At 40.9% G+C, this 15,765-nt stretch overlaps 1 long non-coding RNA gene across 1 annotated transcript in view; it reads right to left on the bottom strand.

The window, feature by feature from the left end:
• The window catches only part of LOC130705723 (uncharacterized), a 93,990-nt gene that overhangs the window by 63,573 nt on the left and 14,652 nt on the right, over positions 1-15,765 (bottom strand). Inside the window, exons 3-4 of the long non-coding RNA XR_009006101.1 lie at positions 11,090-11,297; positions 10,095-10,172 (exon numbers count right to left, since the gene is read on the bottom strand). This is a non-coding gene — a long non-coding RNA (uncharacterized LOC130705723). The remainder of the gene's footprint in view (positions 1-10,094; positions 10,173-11,089; positions 11,298-15,765) is intronic.

A 15,765-nucleotide genomic window follows, 5' to 3' on the forward strand; every position in this document is an offset into this window, starting at 1 on the left:
ACTTTCCACAATCCTGTCCATCAGCAAATCCTGTTAGCTTGACTTCCAAAATGTACCCTGAATCAGACCATCTCCACTCACCATCTGCACTGCTACAATGCACTGCTACAATGTTCATCCAAACCAACGTCAAATCTCTCACCTGAACTGCTGCAAGAACCTCCTAACAGGCCTCTTCTTGCCCTGCCCTCATAGTTCACCTCCCATTTACTAACCAGAATGACCTATCTAAAGGGTAAATTAGATGCCAATTCTCTGCCTAAAGTCCTCCAGTAAATTATAGCCCAGGTGACTGTAAAAAAGAGAATGGATAAATAAGTTGGTAAATTCATATCATGCAATACTATTCAGTAATAATATTGAATAGTTGATACATGCAACATGGATGGCTCTCAAAAGCATTAGGCTTGGGCTTCCCTGGTGGCGCAGTGGTTGATAATCTGCCTGCCAGTGCAGGGGACACGGGTTTGAGCCCTGGTCTGGGAGGATCCCACATGCCGCGGAGCAACTGGGGCCCGTGTGTCACAATTACTGAGCCTGCGCCTGGGGCCTGTGAGCCACAACTATTGAGCCTGCGCATCTGGAGCCTGTGCTCTGCAACGAGAGAGGCCGCGATAGTGAAAGGCCCGCGCACTGCGATGAAGAGTGGCCCCCCGCTTGCCGCAACTAGAGAAAGCCCTCACACAGAAACGAAGACCCAACACAGCCAAAAATAAAATAAATAAAATAAAAAAGCATTAGGCTAAGTGAAAGGAGTTCTACATGAAAGAGTTCATACTATATGATTTCTTAATATGTACAGTTGTAGACCAGGAAAAAACTAATATACGGTAGAAAAAAATCATAACAGTGGTTGCCTCTGGGGGTGGGGAGGTGATGGTGACTGACGGGGAAGAGATATGGGGAACTTTGTTGGGTGATAGAAATGTTTCATATCCTGACAGGAGCTTGGGTTGCACAGGTGCATGAATCTATCAAAACTCAATGACTGTACACCTAAGATTTATGTACTTCATTGTATGCAAAATTTACCTCAAAAGAAAAAAAAAACTGCAAACAAATATTGAATTCTAGTTAATGATACACATGCGGGAGAATTTAGAAGTTACTGATGTCTGCAAGTTACTTTGCATTGCATCCAAAAATACATCAGAGTGAATGATAGATAAATGGACAGATATGATACAACAATTATAACAAAATGTTAATGGTAGAATCTTAGTAAGGAGAATATGGGTATTCACTGTGAAATTCTTCCAACTTTGCTGTTTAGAATTTTTCATACTAAAAAGAGATGGGGAAATAAAACCCCTAAGGTGACCACACTTCTGGAATGGCAGCATGAGAAGCTCATCTCCCCACTGAAACATTTAACTAGTGAAAATTATTTTTTTTTAAACCAACCATTTAAAATCTCTGGATATTGTCCCAAGAGTATACAGAAAATGGAGAAACATTTATTCAAGAAAGTTTAGTAAATCTTTTTTTTTTTTTTTTTTTTTTTTTAATTTATTTATTTTATTTTTATTCATTTTATTTTTGGTTGCGTTGTGTCTTCACTGTGCGCGGGCTTTCTCTAGTTGCGGTGAGCGGGGGCTACTCTTCGTTGTGGTGCATGGGTTTCTCACTGCAGTGGCTTCTCTTGTTGTGGAGCACAGGCTCTAGGCGCGTGGGCTTCAGTAGTTGTGGCACATGGGCTCAGTAATTGTGGCTCACGGGCTCTAGAGCGCAGGCTCAGTAGTTGTGGCACATGGGCTTAGTTGCTCCACGGCATGTGGGATCTTCCTGGGCCAGGGATCGAACCCGTGTCTCCTGCATTGGCAGGCGGATTCTTAACCACTGTGCTACCGGGGAAGCCCGAAAGTTTAGTAAATCTTGATAAGAACAGTAAGAGTCTATGGTATTTGAGCCACTGTCTGATTCTATCTCCTCCCAGCTTACTGTGACATAAATTCTACTTCAAGCAGGGAGGTCAAAGAAAATAGGACTCCCTTTCCCTTCAGCTCCTAGTTTAGGACTATGGTTTCACCCAAGGAAGGGCAAGTGGCCAGCATATCATCCCTCTTTCTGGCAGGGGCCTGGACTGGGACTCCCTTCCAAATCCCAGGTCCCACTCATAGGGTGCAAGCTTCACCTAGGCACAGAAAGCTGAGAATATTGGGTCCCAATTGCCCCCACCCCAGCTCACTCATAGATTCCATGCCAGGAGGGCAAGCCCAAAAGACTAGGGGCTGCCATCCACATCCAATGCCCCACTTGTGGAGCAACACAGGTTTATCACTTCAGAAGAAGTGGACCACAGTCCCTTCCCCTGCCCTACTCTAATGCAGTAGTACAGGCATTCTGTTGGAGGGTGGGGGAGAGGGAGGCCATAAGAACAGAGAGCTCAGACACTTCTCTGGTGGCACAGTGGTTAAGAATCCGCCTGCCAATGCAGGGGACATGGGTTCAATCCCTGGTCCAGGAAGATCCCACATGCCACGGAACAACTAAGCCCGTGCCCCGCAACTACTGAGCCTGCACTCTAGAGCCTGCGAGCCACAACTACTGAGCCCGCATGCCTAGAGCCCGTGCTCCACAACAAGAGAAGCCTGTGCACCACAACAAAGAGTAGCCCCTGCTTGCCACAACTAGAGAAAGCCCATGCGCAGCAACGAAGGGCCAGCGCAGCCAAAAATAAATAAATAAATAAATAAATTAAAAAAAAAAAAAAAAAGAACAGAGAGCTCAGTAGCTCTCCCTAAGAGGACATACTTTATTAGGAAGACAATGTGGGGAAGTTCATGCATAAGGGTATTGTCAAAAACAATGGAGAGTTTGGTGGCAAACAGTTAAGAGGAGGCCCTTAGCTCCATTAAACTAGCAGCAACAAACAAAATAGTAGCCCAGCTAGAAGTTTAAGAGAGTAAACCAGGGAAAGAGACAGATAAGAAGGGCCCTTCTGAGCTCAGAGCAAGCCTCAAAGACTGCCCCCACAAAGGGGCCTGACTTTAGCTGGATCACACTGTGGAACAATTTTATGCCCCAGACTTTGCCAAAAACAACAGAGCAGTCAGCTAGCAATTACTGGAGGCTAAAGGCTCTGAGTGTTACAGTAGAATCAGATCACCTAGCAGCTTAACAGGGAGACCAGGGAAAGAGAGCACTGGTAAAACTACAATAATCCCTGGTGGTCAGAAGACTGTGCACATAGTCAAAGCTTCACTCTTTGAGGAGCAACATCAGAGACTACACACTGTGGATAAAATATTGATAGATTTCTGTGAACTAGTCCAGGCAAGTCACTGAAAAAATAAATAAGAAAATAAGCCCCAGGTGAGAGAGGGATCAATATCCAGAGTTGCTACAATATATTATTGTAGCAATGTTCCATTTTCAACAAAAAAATTATGAGACATGCAAAGAAACAGGAAAGCGTGACCCATGACAAGAAGAAAAAAAAAATTAGGCAACAGAAACTGCTTTGGTGGGGGCCTAGATGTTGAACTTAACAAAAACTTCAAAGTCCCTATTGTAAATATGTTCAAAGAACTAAAGGACACCATATTTATAAGGAATGAAAGGAAGGTATGTTGACAACATCTCATCCAACAGAGAATATCAATAAGGGAGTTAGAAAATGTTTAAAAAAACAACAACAAATAAAAATGAAGACACAAAATACCAAAACTTATAGGATGGAGCTAAAACAGTGTTCAGAGGGAAATTTTTAGCTATAAATGCCAACGTTAAAAAAAAAAAAAAGAAAGAAAGATCTCAAATCAATAAACTAAATTTCCACCTTAAGTAACAGGGGGGGAAAAAGCAAACAAAACCCAGAGCAAGCAGAAAGAAGAAAACAATAAAAATTAGAGTGGAAATTATCGAAATAGAGAACAGGAGGGGAAAAAAATAAAACCTAATTTCATTCTTTGAAAAGATCAACAAAATTGACAAACTTTTAGCTAGACTGACCAAGAAGAGAGAAGACTAAAATCAGAAATGAAAGAGGGGGCATTACTACTGACCTTACAGGAAAAAAAAGAATTATAAGAGAATACCATGAAGAAACATATGCCAACGAATTATATAACAAACGAAATGGACAAAGTCCTAGGAAGACACAAACTACCAGAATCAACTAAAGAAGAAACAGAAAGTCTGGAAAGGCCTATAACAAGTAAAGAGATTGGATTAGTAATTTAAAACTTCCCCCAAAGAAACTCCCAAGCCCAGATGACTTTACTGGTGAATTTCACAAAACACTTAAAGAATTAATATGAATCCTCTCAAACTCTTCCAAAATATAGGAGAGGAGGAAACACTTCTCAATTCGTTCTATGAAGCCAGTGTTACTCTGATACAAAAACCAGAAAGACATGTTACCAAAAAACCCTACATACCATTATCTCTTATGAATATGGACACAAAAGCCTCAACAAATACTAGTCAACTGAATGCAGTAGTATATAAAGAGAATTATACACCATAACCAAGTGGGAATTATCCTAGGAATGCACGGTTGATTTTACATTGGAAAATCAATTAATTTAATGCACCACATTAATAGAATAAAGGACAAAAACCATTTCATCATCTCAATAGGTGCAAGAAAAAAAAAAAGCATTTGACGAAAATCCAAAAACGTTTCATGATTAAAAATACTCAGTAGGACTTCCCTGGTGGCGCAGTGGCTGAGAATCTGCCTGCCAATGCAGGGGACATGGGTTCGAGCCCTGGTCAGGGAAGATCCCACATGCCGCGGAGCAACTGGGCCCGTGAGCCACAACTACTGAGCCTGCGCGTCTGGAGCCTGTGCTCCGCAACAAGAGAGGCCGCGATAGTGAGAGGCCCGTGCACCGCGATGAAGAGTGGCCCCCGCTTGCCACAACTAGAGAAGGCTCTCGCACAGAAACGAAGACCCAACACAGCCATAAATAAATAAATAAATAAATAAATAAATAAATACACTATTAAAAAAAAATACTCAGTAACCTAAGAATAGAAGGGAACTTCCTTAAACTGAAACAAAGAACATCTATAAAAAACCCACAGCTAATATCATAATGGTGAAGAAATGAATACTTTCCCCCACAAGACCAGGACCAAGACAAGGAAGTCCATTCTCACCCTTTTATTCAATAATATATTGGAGATTCTATCCAGGGCAATTGAGCAAGAAAGAAATGGCATCCAGATTGAAAAGGAAGAAGTAAAATGATCTTTATTTGCAGATAACATTATCTCATATACAGAAGATCCTAAGGAATCCACTAAAAATATATTAGAACTAATAAAGGAGTTTAGCAAGGTTGCAGGATACAAGATGAATAAACAAACACCAATTCTACTTCTACATACTAGCAAACAATCCAAAAATGAAATTCAAAAAACAATTTAATTTACAATAGCATCAAAAATAAAGTACTTAGTAATAAATTTAACAAAAGAAGTGTAAAACCTGTATATTGAAAAGTATAAAAAACTGTTGAAAGAAATAAAAAGATCTAAATAAATGGAAAAATATCCTATGTTCATAGATCAGAAGACTTAATACTGTTAAAAGGGTAATACTCCCCAAGCTGATCTACAGATTCAATGTAATCCCTATCAAAATCCCAGGTGGCTTTTTTTGCAGAAACTGACAAGCTGATACTAAAATACTGTGGGAAAAAACAAAGTTCTGATTCAAAATTTACTACAGAGCTACAGAAATTAAGACAATGTAGGGACTTCCCTGGTGGCGCAGTGGTTAAGAATCCACCTGCCAATGCAGGGGACATGGGTTCGAGCCCTGGTCCGGGAAGATCTCACGTGCCATGGAGCAAATAAGCCCGTGCACCACAACTACTGAGCCTGTGCTGTAGAGACCACGGGCCACAACTACTGCAGCCCGTGTGCCTAGAGCCTGTGCTCCGCAACAAAGAGAAGCCACCGCAGTGAGAAGCACACGCACCGCAACAAAGAGTAGCCCCTGCTCACCGCAACTAGAGAAAGCCCGCACACAGCATCGAAGACCCAACACAGCCGAAAAATAAATAAATAAATTTATAAAAAAAAAAAAAGACAATGTAGTAGTAGTATGAAGACAAATAGATCAATGGAATAGATCAATCAATCTACGCATAAATGGTCAAATGATCTTTGAAAGGGTGCCAAGACAACTCAATGAGGAAAGAATAGTGTTTTTGTTTTTTAATAAATTTATTTATATTTATTTATTTTTGGCTGCATTGGGTCTTCGATGCTGTGCGTGGGCTTTCTCTAGTTGTGGCGAGCAGGGGCTACTCTTTGTTGTGGTGCGTGTGCTTCTCACTGTGGGGGCTTCTCTTGTTGCAGGGCACGGGCTCTAGGCGGACTTCAGTAGTTGTGGCTTGTGGGCTCTAGAGCGCAGGCTCAGTAGTTGTGGTGCATGGGCTTAGTTGCTCTGCAGCATGTGGGATCTTCCTGGACCAGGGCTCGAACCCACGTCCCCTGCACTGGCAGGCGGATTCTGAATCACTGTGCCACCAGGGAAGTCCCAGGAAAGAATAGTTTTTTCAACAAATGGTGCTAGGACAATTTGATATCCATATGTAAAAGAATGCAGTTGGACCTCTACCTCACACCATATACAAAAATTAACTATGATCTATTACCATAGGCCTCTCATGTAAGAGCTAAGACTATAAAACTCTGAGAAGAAAACATAGAAAAAAAAAAAAAAGAAAAAAAAAAAAAAAAAAAAAGAAAACATAGAAGTAAGTCTTCATGACTCTTGGTTAGGCAGTGGTTTCTAGGGTATGACATTGAAAGCACATGCAACTAAAGAAAAAAGAGATGTCGAACTTAATTAAAATTAAAAACTTTTGTGTTTCAAAGGACACCATCAAGAAACTGAAAAGACAACCTGCAGAATGGGAGAAAATATGTGCAAATCATATATCTGATAAGGAACTTGTATCTGGAATATATGAAGAACTGTTACACTTCAACAATAAAAAGATAAATAACCTAATTTAAAATTTATTTATTTATTTATTTTTGGCTGTGTTGGGTCTTCGTTTCTGTGCGAGGGCTTTCTCTAGTTGTGGCAAGCGGGGGCCACTCTTCATCGCGGTGCGCGGGCCTCTCACTATCGCAGCCTCTCTTGTTGGCGGAGCACAAGCTCCAGACGCGCAGGCTCAGTAGTTGTGGCTCACGGGCTCAGCTGCTCCGCGGCATGTGGGATCTTCCCAGACCAGGGCTCGAACCCGTGTCCCCTGCATTGGCAGGCAGATTCTCAACCACTGTGCCACCAGGGAAGCCCAAATAACCTAATTTAAATATATATATGTGTAACTGAATCACTTTGCTGTACATGTGAAACTAACACAACATTGTAAATCAACTATACTTCAATTTAAATAAATAAAAATTATACAGTGCTATATGTCAATTATATCTTAATAAAACTGTAAAAAAAACAGTAAATAAAAAAACACGGGCTTCCCTGGTGGCGCAGTGGTTGAGAGTCTGCCTGCCAATGCAGGGGACACGGGTTCGAGCCCTGGTCTGGGAAGATCCCACATGCCGCGGAGCTACTGGGCCCGTGAGCCACAACTACTGAGCCTGCGTGTCTGGAGCCTGTGCTCCACAACAAGAGAGGCCGCGATAGTGAGAGGCCCGCGCATTGCGATGAAGAGTGGCCCCCGCTCGCCGCGACTAGAGAAAGCCCTCGCACAGAAATGAAGACCCAACACAGCCATAAAAAAAAAAAAAAACACAATGAGATACCCACTAAGATTGCTGAAATAAAAAGATAATAAATGTTCGGCAGTTCCTCAAAAGGTTAAACATAGAGTCACCATATAGCAATCTCACTCCTAGTTATGTGCCCAAGAGAAATACAACCATTTACCCACACTTGTATACAAAATCTTGCATGTTAATGTTCATAGCAACATTATTCATAATAGCCAAAAAGTGGAAACAACCCAAATGTTCATCAACTGATGAATGGATAAACACAAGTAGCATATTTATACAGTGTAATACTATTCTGTGTGAAAAGGAATGAAGTACTGATACATGCTACAACATGGATAAACCTTGCAAACATTATGCTAAGTGAAAAAAGTCAGTCACAGAAGACTATATATTGTATTATTCCATTTACATGAAATGGCCAGAATAGGCATATTCATACAGACAGAAAATATATTAGTAGTTGCCTAGGGCTGGGTGTGAGGGCAGGGTGTGAAGGTAGAAAGTGAATATTAATGGCTATGGGAATTCTTTTGGGGGTGATGAAAATGTTCTAAACTTGATGGTGGTGATGGTTTCACAATTCTGTGAACATATTAAAAACCGTTGAATTGTACACTTTAAATGGGTGAATCGTATATGAATTATGTCTTTTTTCGCCGTGCAGCTTGCAGGATCCTAGTTCCCTGACCAGGGGTTGAACCTGGGCCCTTGGCAGTGAAAGTGCGGAGTCCCAACCACTGGACCGCCAGGGAATTCTCTGAATTATGTCTTAATAAAGCTGTTAAAACAAACAAAACAGAAACCTCCAGGGGTTTCCAACCCACGTGGCCCTTCTCTCCTCATTCACTCACCTGCATCCATGTTCTCCACTTTCTACCAAATTTCCTGGACTTTGTATGTGTGGTTCCTGCTTAGAACATTCTACCCCAAATTATCTCAAGCTGACCTTATTATTATTTAGTCTCGATTCAAATGAATCCTCCTCAGAGACATTTTCCCTGACCATCCGAACTAAAGAAGTCTCTCCCCCTTAAAATGGTCTATTTTATATTCTGTCAAGGAACAAAAAATAAAGTAATTCAGATATTCAGCTGATGCGTGTCAGGTAGCACCTCAAAATTAGCTAACTCCCCGAGCTGAAGCAGAACTGGAGTTTTTATAAGGCAAGAGAAGAAAGGGGTATATGGTTATGGTATTGTCCCAGGCTGCAATTTTCTTTATCTGTAATTGCTGCAAAACACTGCAGTTTAAAAGGGTGGGATATATTGGGGTATTCATGCCTCTTTCTTGTAATTGCTCGTGTAGTGTTATTTTGGTAGCAGTTGAAAGGGTTCTTTTGAGAGCTATCTTTGTAAGCCTTCTCAATCATCTAATGCTAATTAAGTTCATGGGAAGGACTGACAGAAAGGGGAAAAAAAGGAGAGGAAAGGAGAAAGAAAAAAAAAGGAGGTAAAGCCTGAAACAAGGAAAAGCAGGGTCTGTTTCAATTCTTTAGAACATGTCTCAGTATCTGAAATTGTCTTAGTTGTTTGCATGTTTATTTTCTGTCTCCTCTACCACTAGGATGTTTCTGTCTTGTTTGTCCACATAGTAGATGCTTAATATGTGGTGGCTGATTGACCAAATTCCACACCAACATGATAATCTAAGGTGAAAGCATGAGCAAATATTTTGGAACTTTCTAACCACTCCTCTCATTTCTCAGGACTATAATGAACTGTCACCTGGGTGCTTAGAGAATTAAAAATTATTGGGCCACACCTCCACAGACTGGTTCATCTTTGCTTTAATTATACATCTGCCTGCCTACAGAAACAAATATTTTAAAAGGTAAGGAAAAATCTGTGTGACAGTCTGGGCAGTGCTTCCATTGCCTCGAACTCGACCCTAGGATTGTTGATTATATAGGAGGAACTGGAACAAACCTACTGCAATTTTATGCAGGGGTTTCAAGTCTTTAATTCAAGCTTGCTTCTTCCTAGAAGTAGGAGTGGAGTCATTGTGCTTAGTTACTTCTGCAATTGCTAGAGGTTAGGAACAAAGACTCAAAGAATTTAAGTGCTGGAAGGAACCTCAGGCATTACTTAGCTTCTTTCTTTCTTATCAGATGTTTCTTATCGTCTGTATCCAAAATATCAAGATTTTACCCTCTAAGAACACTTCCCTGCTCAAAGCACTTTCTCAGACCAGCACCACTGGCATTACCTAGAAGTCTGTTTGGAAATGCAGAATTTCAGACCCCATTCCAGAGCTATGTAGTCAGAATTTGTAATTTCACATGACCCCCAGGTAACTGGTGTGCAGTCTGAGAAGTGCCGCAGCATTTCTGGACATGCTGAACCAGTGCCTACTATCTCCAACAGCATGCATTTATCATTAGCACTTACCTGCAAGCTGGACCAATGGAACAAGGAAAATTCATAGGTGGAAAGTTTTCCCAAATGTCCCCTGCAGAATTCAAAGACCTGTGTATTAGGGAAAGAAAAGAAGAGGCTCAAAGGATAAAACTCAAAAGTAATTACAAAGCTTACTGGTAAAATGGTGATAATTTTTTTGAACTGGGTGATAAATACATTGAGAGTCATTAAACTACTCTCTCTACTTTTGTGTATATTTGAAAGTTTCATAATAAAAATTTTTTAAAATTATATTTTATTCACACTTATCTTTTTTTTTTTCGGCCACGCCATGTGGCATGAGGGATCTTAGTTCCCCGACCAGGGATCGAACCCTTGCCCTCTGCATTGAGAGTGCAGAGTCTTAACCAATGGACCACCAGGGAAGTCCCCTGAAAGTTTCATACTAAAATTTTTTTTTAAAAAGTAGTCTCAAGTTTGGGACTTCCCTGGTGGCACAGTGGGTAAGACTCTGCACTCCCAATGCAGGGGGCCCAGGTTTTATTCCTGGTCAGGGAACTAGGTCCCACATGCACGCCGCAACTAAGAGTTCGCATGCCACAACTAAGGAGCCCAGGTGTTGTAACTAAGACCGAGCACAACCAAATAAATAAAATTAATTTTTAAAAAAAGTACTCTCAAATTAGTGATAACTACCAGTCCCACCAAGAGGCACTTGTGGTGAGAAAGTGTAGTCAAGAATGTTGTGTATCTTGGGACTTCCCTGCCAGTCCAGTGGTTAAGCCTTCACCTTCCAATGCAGAGGGTGTGGGTTTGATCCCTGGTCAGGGAGCTAAGAACCCACATGCCTCAGAGCCAAGAAACTAAAACCTAAAACAGAAGCATTATTTTTCTTTAAGAATTTATTTATTTATTATTTATTTATTTATTTATTTGGCTGTGTTGGGTCTTCGTTGCTGCACGAGGGCTTTCTCTAATTGCGGCAAGCAGGGGTTACTCCTCATTGCAGTACGTGGGCTTCTCACCGTGGTGGCTTCTCTTGCTGCAGACGACGGGCTCCAGGCGCGCAGGCTCCAGTAGTTGTGGCTCATGGGCTCAGTAGTTGTGGCGCATGGGCTTAGTTGCTCTGCAGCATGTGGGATCTTCCCAGGACCAGGGCTCGAACCCATGTCCCCTGCATTGGTAGGCGGATTCTTAATCACTGAGCCACCAGGGAAGCCCCTAGAAGCATTACTGTAACAAATTCAATAAAGACTTTAAAAATGGTCCACATCAAAAAATCTTAAAAAAAAAAAAAGAATGTCGTGTATCTGCCCCAAAGTGAAGGCTGAAGGGGAACGGGGAAGAACTAAGGTTTATGGACCAGACCCCTTGGGTACATTCCTTCATTTAATCCCCCATCACAGCTCTGTTAGGTAACACCACCTTAACCAAGTGATTGAATTTAGCATCACCAATCCTGGGACAAATTGATACTGTATGCCCCCGGTTGAGTGTATGGGGAAGTACACATCCTCGTTGATGTGGTCCTCTCACCAAAAATGTCTCACCTGAATCTAAAAAGGAGGCAGCAAACGCTGAACAGAGGACATTCTACCAGACAATGGGCCTGGACTCTTCAAAAGTGTTAATATCATGACAGACAAAAGATTTAAAAAGTAAGGTGAAGTGCTTTAAATTAAAGGAGACTAAAGACGTATGACATCTAAACGCAATGGGTGAACTTTGATTGGATCCTAGATTCAAAAAAGAAACACTAAAAAAAGTCATTGTGGGGACTTCCCTGGCGGTCCAGCGGTTAAGACTCCGTGCTTCCAATGCAGGGGGCACAGGTTCGATCCCTGGTCAAGGAACTAAGATCCGGCATGCATGCAGTGTGGGCAAAAAAAAAAAGAATCATCTAATACACTGTCCATTTTCCAAGTTTCTAATTGTCCCCACAATGACGTTTTTTAAAAATAAATAAATTTATTTATTTATTTATTTTGGCTGCAATGGGTCTTTGTTGTGGCGGCGTGTAGGCTCTTCGTTGCAGTGCGTGGGCTTCTCTGGTTGTGGCGCGCGGGCTTAGTTGTGGCATGTGGGATCTTAGTTCCCCGACCAGGGATTGAACCCGGGCCCCTGCATTGGGAGCACGGAGTCTTAACCACTGGACCACCACGGAAGTCCCCAAGATGATTCTTTAAAATATATATATATTAAATGTACTGGGTGTGACTAAAACAACAACAACAACCTTATGAGGTAAGTGGTAACCCTCTTTTTTTTTTTTTTTTTTTTTTTTTTTTGGTAACCCTCTTTTAAAGACTGGGAAACTTAAGTTCAGAGAGATAAAGGGACTTGCTCAAGAATCCGCAGCTGGTAAATGGCAGCGCCAAAACAGGCCCAGATCTCCCTGACTCCAAAGCACAAGCTCCTGGCTGGTGGATGCTTCTTCCTCTGCAGCACCCCCAGGAAGCAAGAGATAGGGCTGTGTCTCCAAGGAGATGGTAAGGGTTGTAAAGAGGCACCGTGCATTGTTATGCCACGAGCAGTCATTCATTTATTCAAAATTTAATTTCTGTGTGACAATGATAAGCAAAAACAGGCAGTCCCTAGACTCAGGTTGCTTACAGCCTAGTGGAGGAGACAGATGCTGATCAAATGTTGGAAACACTCAAAGGAATATATATATATATATATATATATATATAAAACAAAATGAGATCAGAGCAATGAAGAAAAGGAAGCTGACCAAAGCAGAGGGTCAGCAGAAGACTTCTATGAGTTGTGCTTTAAAGACTGAATAGAAGTTAATGATACAGACAGAACGAAAAGTGTGAGCAAAAGGCCTATGGCAGGAGGGAGCATGACCTTGCAGTAGGAAAGCCCCAAGAGCCGGCAGCTGTGTGGTGCAAGGTAAGAATGGAGGAAAGTAGGCAGGGTCTGACCATGTAGGACCTTAAAGGCCATGCTAGGAATTCTGTTCAATTTTAAAAGCAATGGAAAGTTATTAAAGGGTTTAAGCAAGTGACAACATAAGATTTCAAGTTAAAAAAAAAAAAAAAAGAAACACTTTGGCTGCAACGTACCAGTTAAAAGAGATTGTGGTAACCTGTGGTTACTTGTATTAGAATGAGCAGTGGAGATGGAAGGGGCCACATCCAGAGGATATTTGGGCAGACTGGATATGGGGAAATGCAGGAAAAGGAGGTACTGAAGATGTCTTAGGTTTGCAGCTTGTGCAGTTGGATGGAGACGCCATTCTCTGCGAGAAGGAACACTGGAAGAAGGCCAGATATGGGAAGATGTAACGTGAGTGATATCTTGGAAATGAAGAATTGGTGGTGCTTTTGAGACCTCCAAGTGGAGATGCAAGAAGGCAGCTGGATGTGCAACTCTGAAGTTCAGAAGAGAAGTCTAGACTAGAGATGTACATTTGGGAGTCATCAACTTATGGCTACTGAAGCATGGATAAGGTGGCCTCAGAAAGGGAGGATTTAGTCAATGGGAACCTCTGATTCTTAAAGGGAAGGCTTTGATGTAGAAATACTGGAAGGGAGCAGTAGGGAGGCTGAGTCACGAGCCTGAGCGAGAAGTGTGGGCTGGGAGAGAACCTCATTGTCACTCTCTGCTTCTAGAAGCAATGTGTTCTTGTCAGCAGTGGGGTCACCTTCACTACTTTTGGAGGATGGCTCATGCGTCTCTCTACCTGGTGGGCTCTACTACTCACCCTCTGGGCAAGCCTCTGCTGGCAGCCCCCGTGTCTTCTGCCACTGCTTCCTGGGGGAAGGTGTCCTGCCCCCGGGCTTCTCTCCCAGTGTCCTTCAAACTATACCATAATTTATTTATTAAGCAATTAATTAATTGATTAACCAATGCCTTAGTGATAGACAAAATTTGGGGGCAAAAATTATGGTATAACCATATGTTGGAATACTATGTAGCAGGAGAGAAAGAGAGAGAGAGAGAGAGAGAGAGAGAGAGAGAGAGAGAGGGAGGTGGAAAGAGAGAGACAGAGAAACAGAGAGGTATTTCTCTGTGTTCATATATGGAAAGCTCCCCAATATTTCCCAATATACATACATTGTGAAAGAAAAAAGAAAAGTACAAAACTGTGATTTTATGCTATTTTTCGTATTAATGGGGAATATAAATCTGTATTCCAATTTACTTGTATACGCCTAGAGAAAGTGTGGAAGGATACACAGGACACTAAAAACAGTGACCCCATAGGGGATAAGGCAGGGTGGATTGCAGAGATGATAAATAAGGACGAAACTTATTATGACTCTGTTTATTTAAAATTTTCTGAACCTTGTGACTATATCACTTATTCAAAAAATTAAATTTTAAAATATGGAAAAATGTTGTTTTCCAATATGTTTCATATTTTATATTTCCTAATGAAACTGATTTTAGTGCTCCCACCACCAAAGATAACATTTTGCAGACATATAATACAATATTGCAACCAGGATATTAACACTGATACAGTCAAGATACAGACAATTTCCATCACCATTGTGTGCTATGTTTTAAATCTTGAAGCTGGATGGTCTATTAAATAAAATAACATGTTTTACAAATCAGTATGTTTAGTACACATTAAAAAAAAGTCTGGAAGGAAATTCAGCACAACAAAATGGTAACAGTGGTCATCTCTGGTCACGAGGAATACAGGGGGCTTAACTTTTTTTTTTCCTTTTTAGTTTCACGGTTGTTTTCTTTTCTGAGGTGAAATTCACATAACATACAATGAACCATTTTAAACTGTATATTTCAGTGGAACTTAGTGTATTCATGATGTTGTACAACCACCTCTCTTTAGTTTCAAAACTCTTTCATCGCTCTAGAAGAAGACCCCCTATCCATTAAGTAATCACTTCCCAGCCTCCTATCACCAGCCCCTGACAACCTCTAATCTGCTTTCTCTCTCTATGGATTTGCCTATTCTGGATATTCCATACAGAAGGAATCACACAATATGTGACCTTTTGTGTCTGGCTTTTTTAACTTAGTATAATATTTTCAAGGTTCATCCAAGCTGTAGCAGTATCAATACTTCATCCATTTTTATGGCTAAATAATATCCCATTTTGTGTATACATCATAATTTGTTTCTCTGTTCATCCATTAATGGACATTTGGGTTGTTTCCACCTTATGGCTATTGTAAATAGTGCTGCCAAGAATATTCATGAACAAGTTTTTGTTTGGACTCCTATTTTCAATTATTTTGGATATAAACGTAGAAGTAGAACTGCTAACAATTCTGTTTATCTTTTTGAGGAATCAACAAACTGTTTTCCACAGCAGCTGTACCATTTTACAGTCCCACAAGCTGCATATGAGAGTTCCTAATTCTCCATAGCCTTGCCAACACTTGTTATTTTATCATTTGTCTGTTTATCATAGCCATCTTAGTGGGTGTGCAGTGATATCTCATTGTGGATTTGATTTGCATTTCCTTAATGATCAACAACGTCAGACATCTTTTCATGAGCTTATTGGCCACTGAGTATCTTTTTTGGAGAAATGTCTCCAAAGCATGTGCTATTTTTAATTGTATCATTGATGATGTATTCTAAAACAGAGGGATTAAATTTTACATTACTGCACCTGAATAAAATTTTCTCTTATTACTGATGAAAATTAAAATTGTGAAATGGTATCTCATTGCATTAGTTAAGGCAATGGAAGTTGCTATAACAAATCCCCAA

Source organism: Balaenoptera acutorostrata, chromosome 19 (genome assembly GCF_949987535.1).
Source record: "Balaenoptera acutorostrata chromosome 19, mBalAcu1.1, whole genome shotgun sequence".
NCBI classification, from domain to species: domain Eukaryota; kingdom Metazoa; phylum Chordata; class Mammalia; order Artiodactyla; family Balaenopteridae; genus Balaenoptera; species Balaenoptera acutorostrata.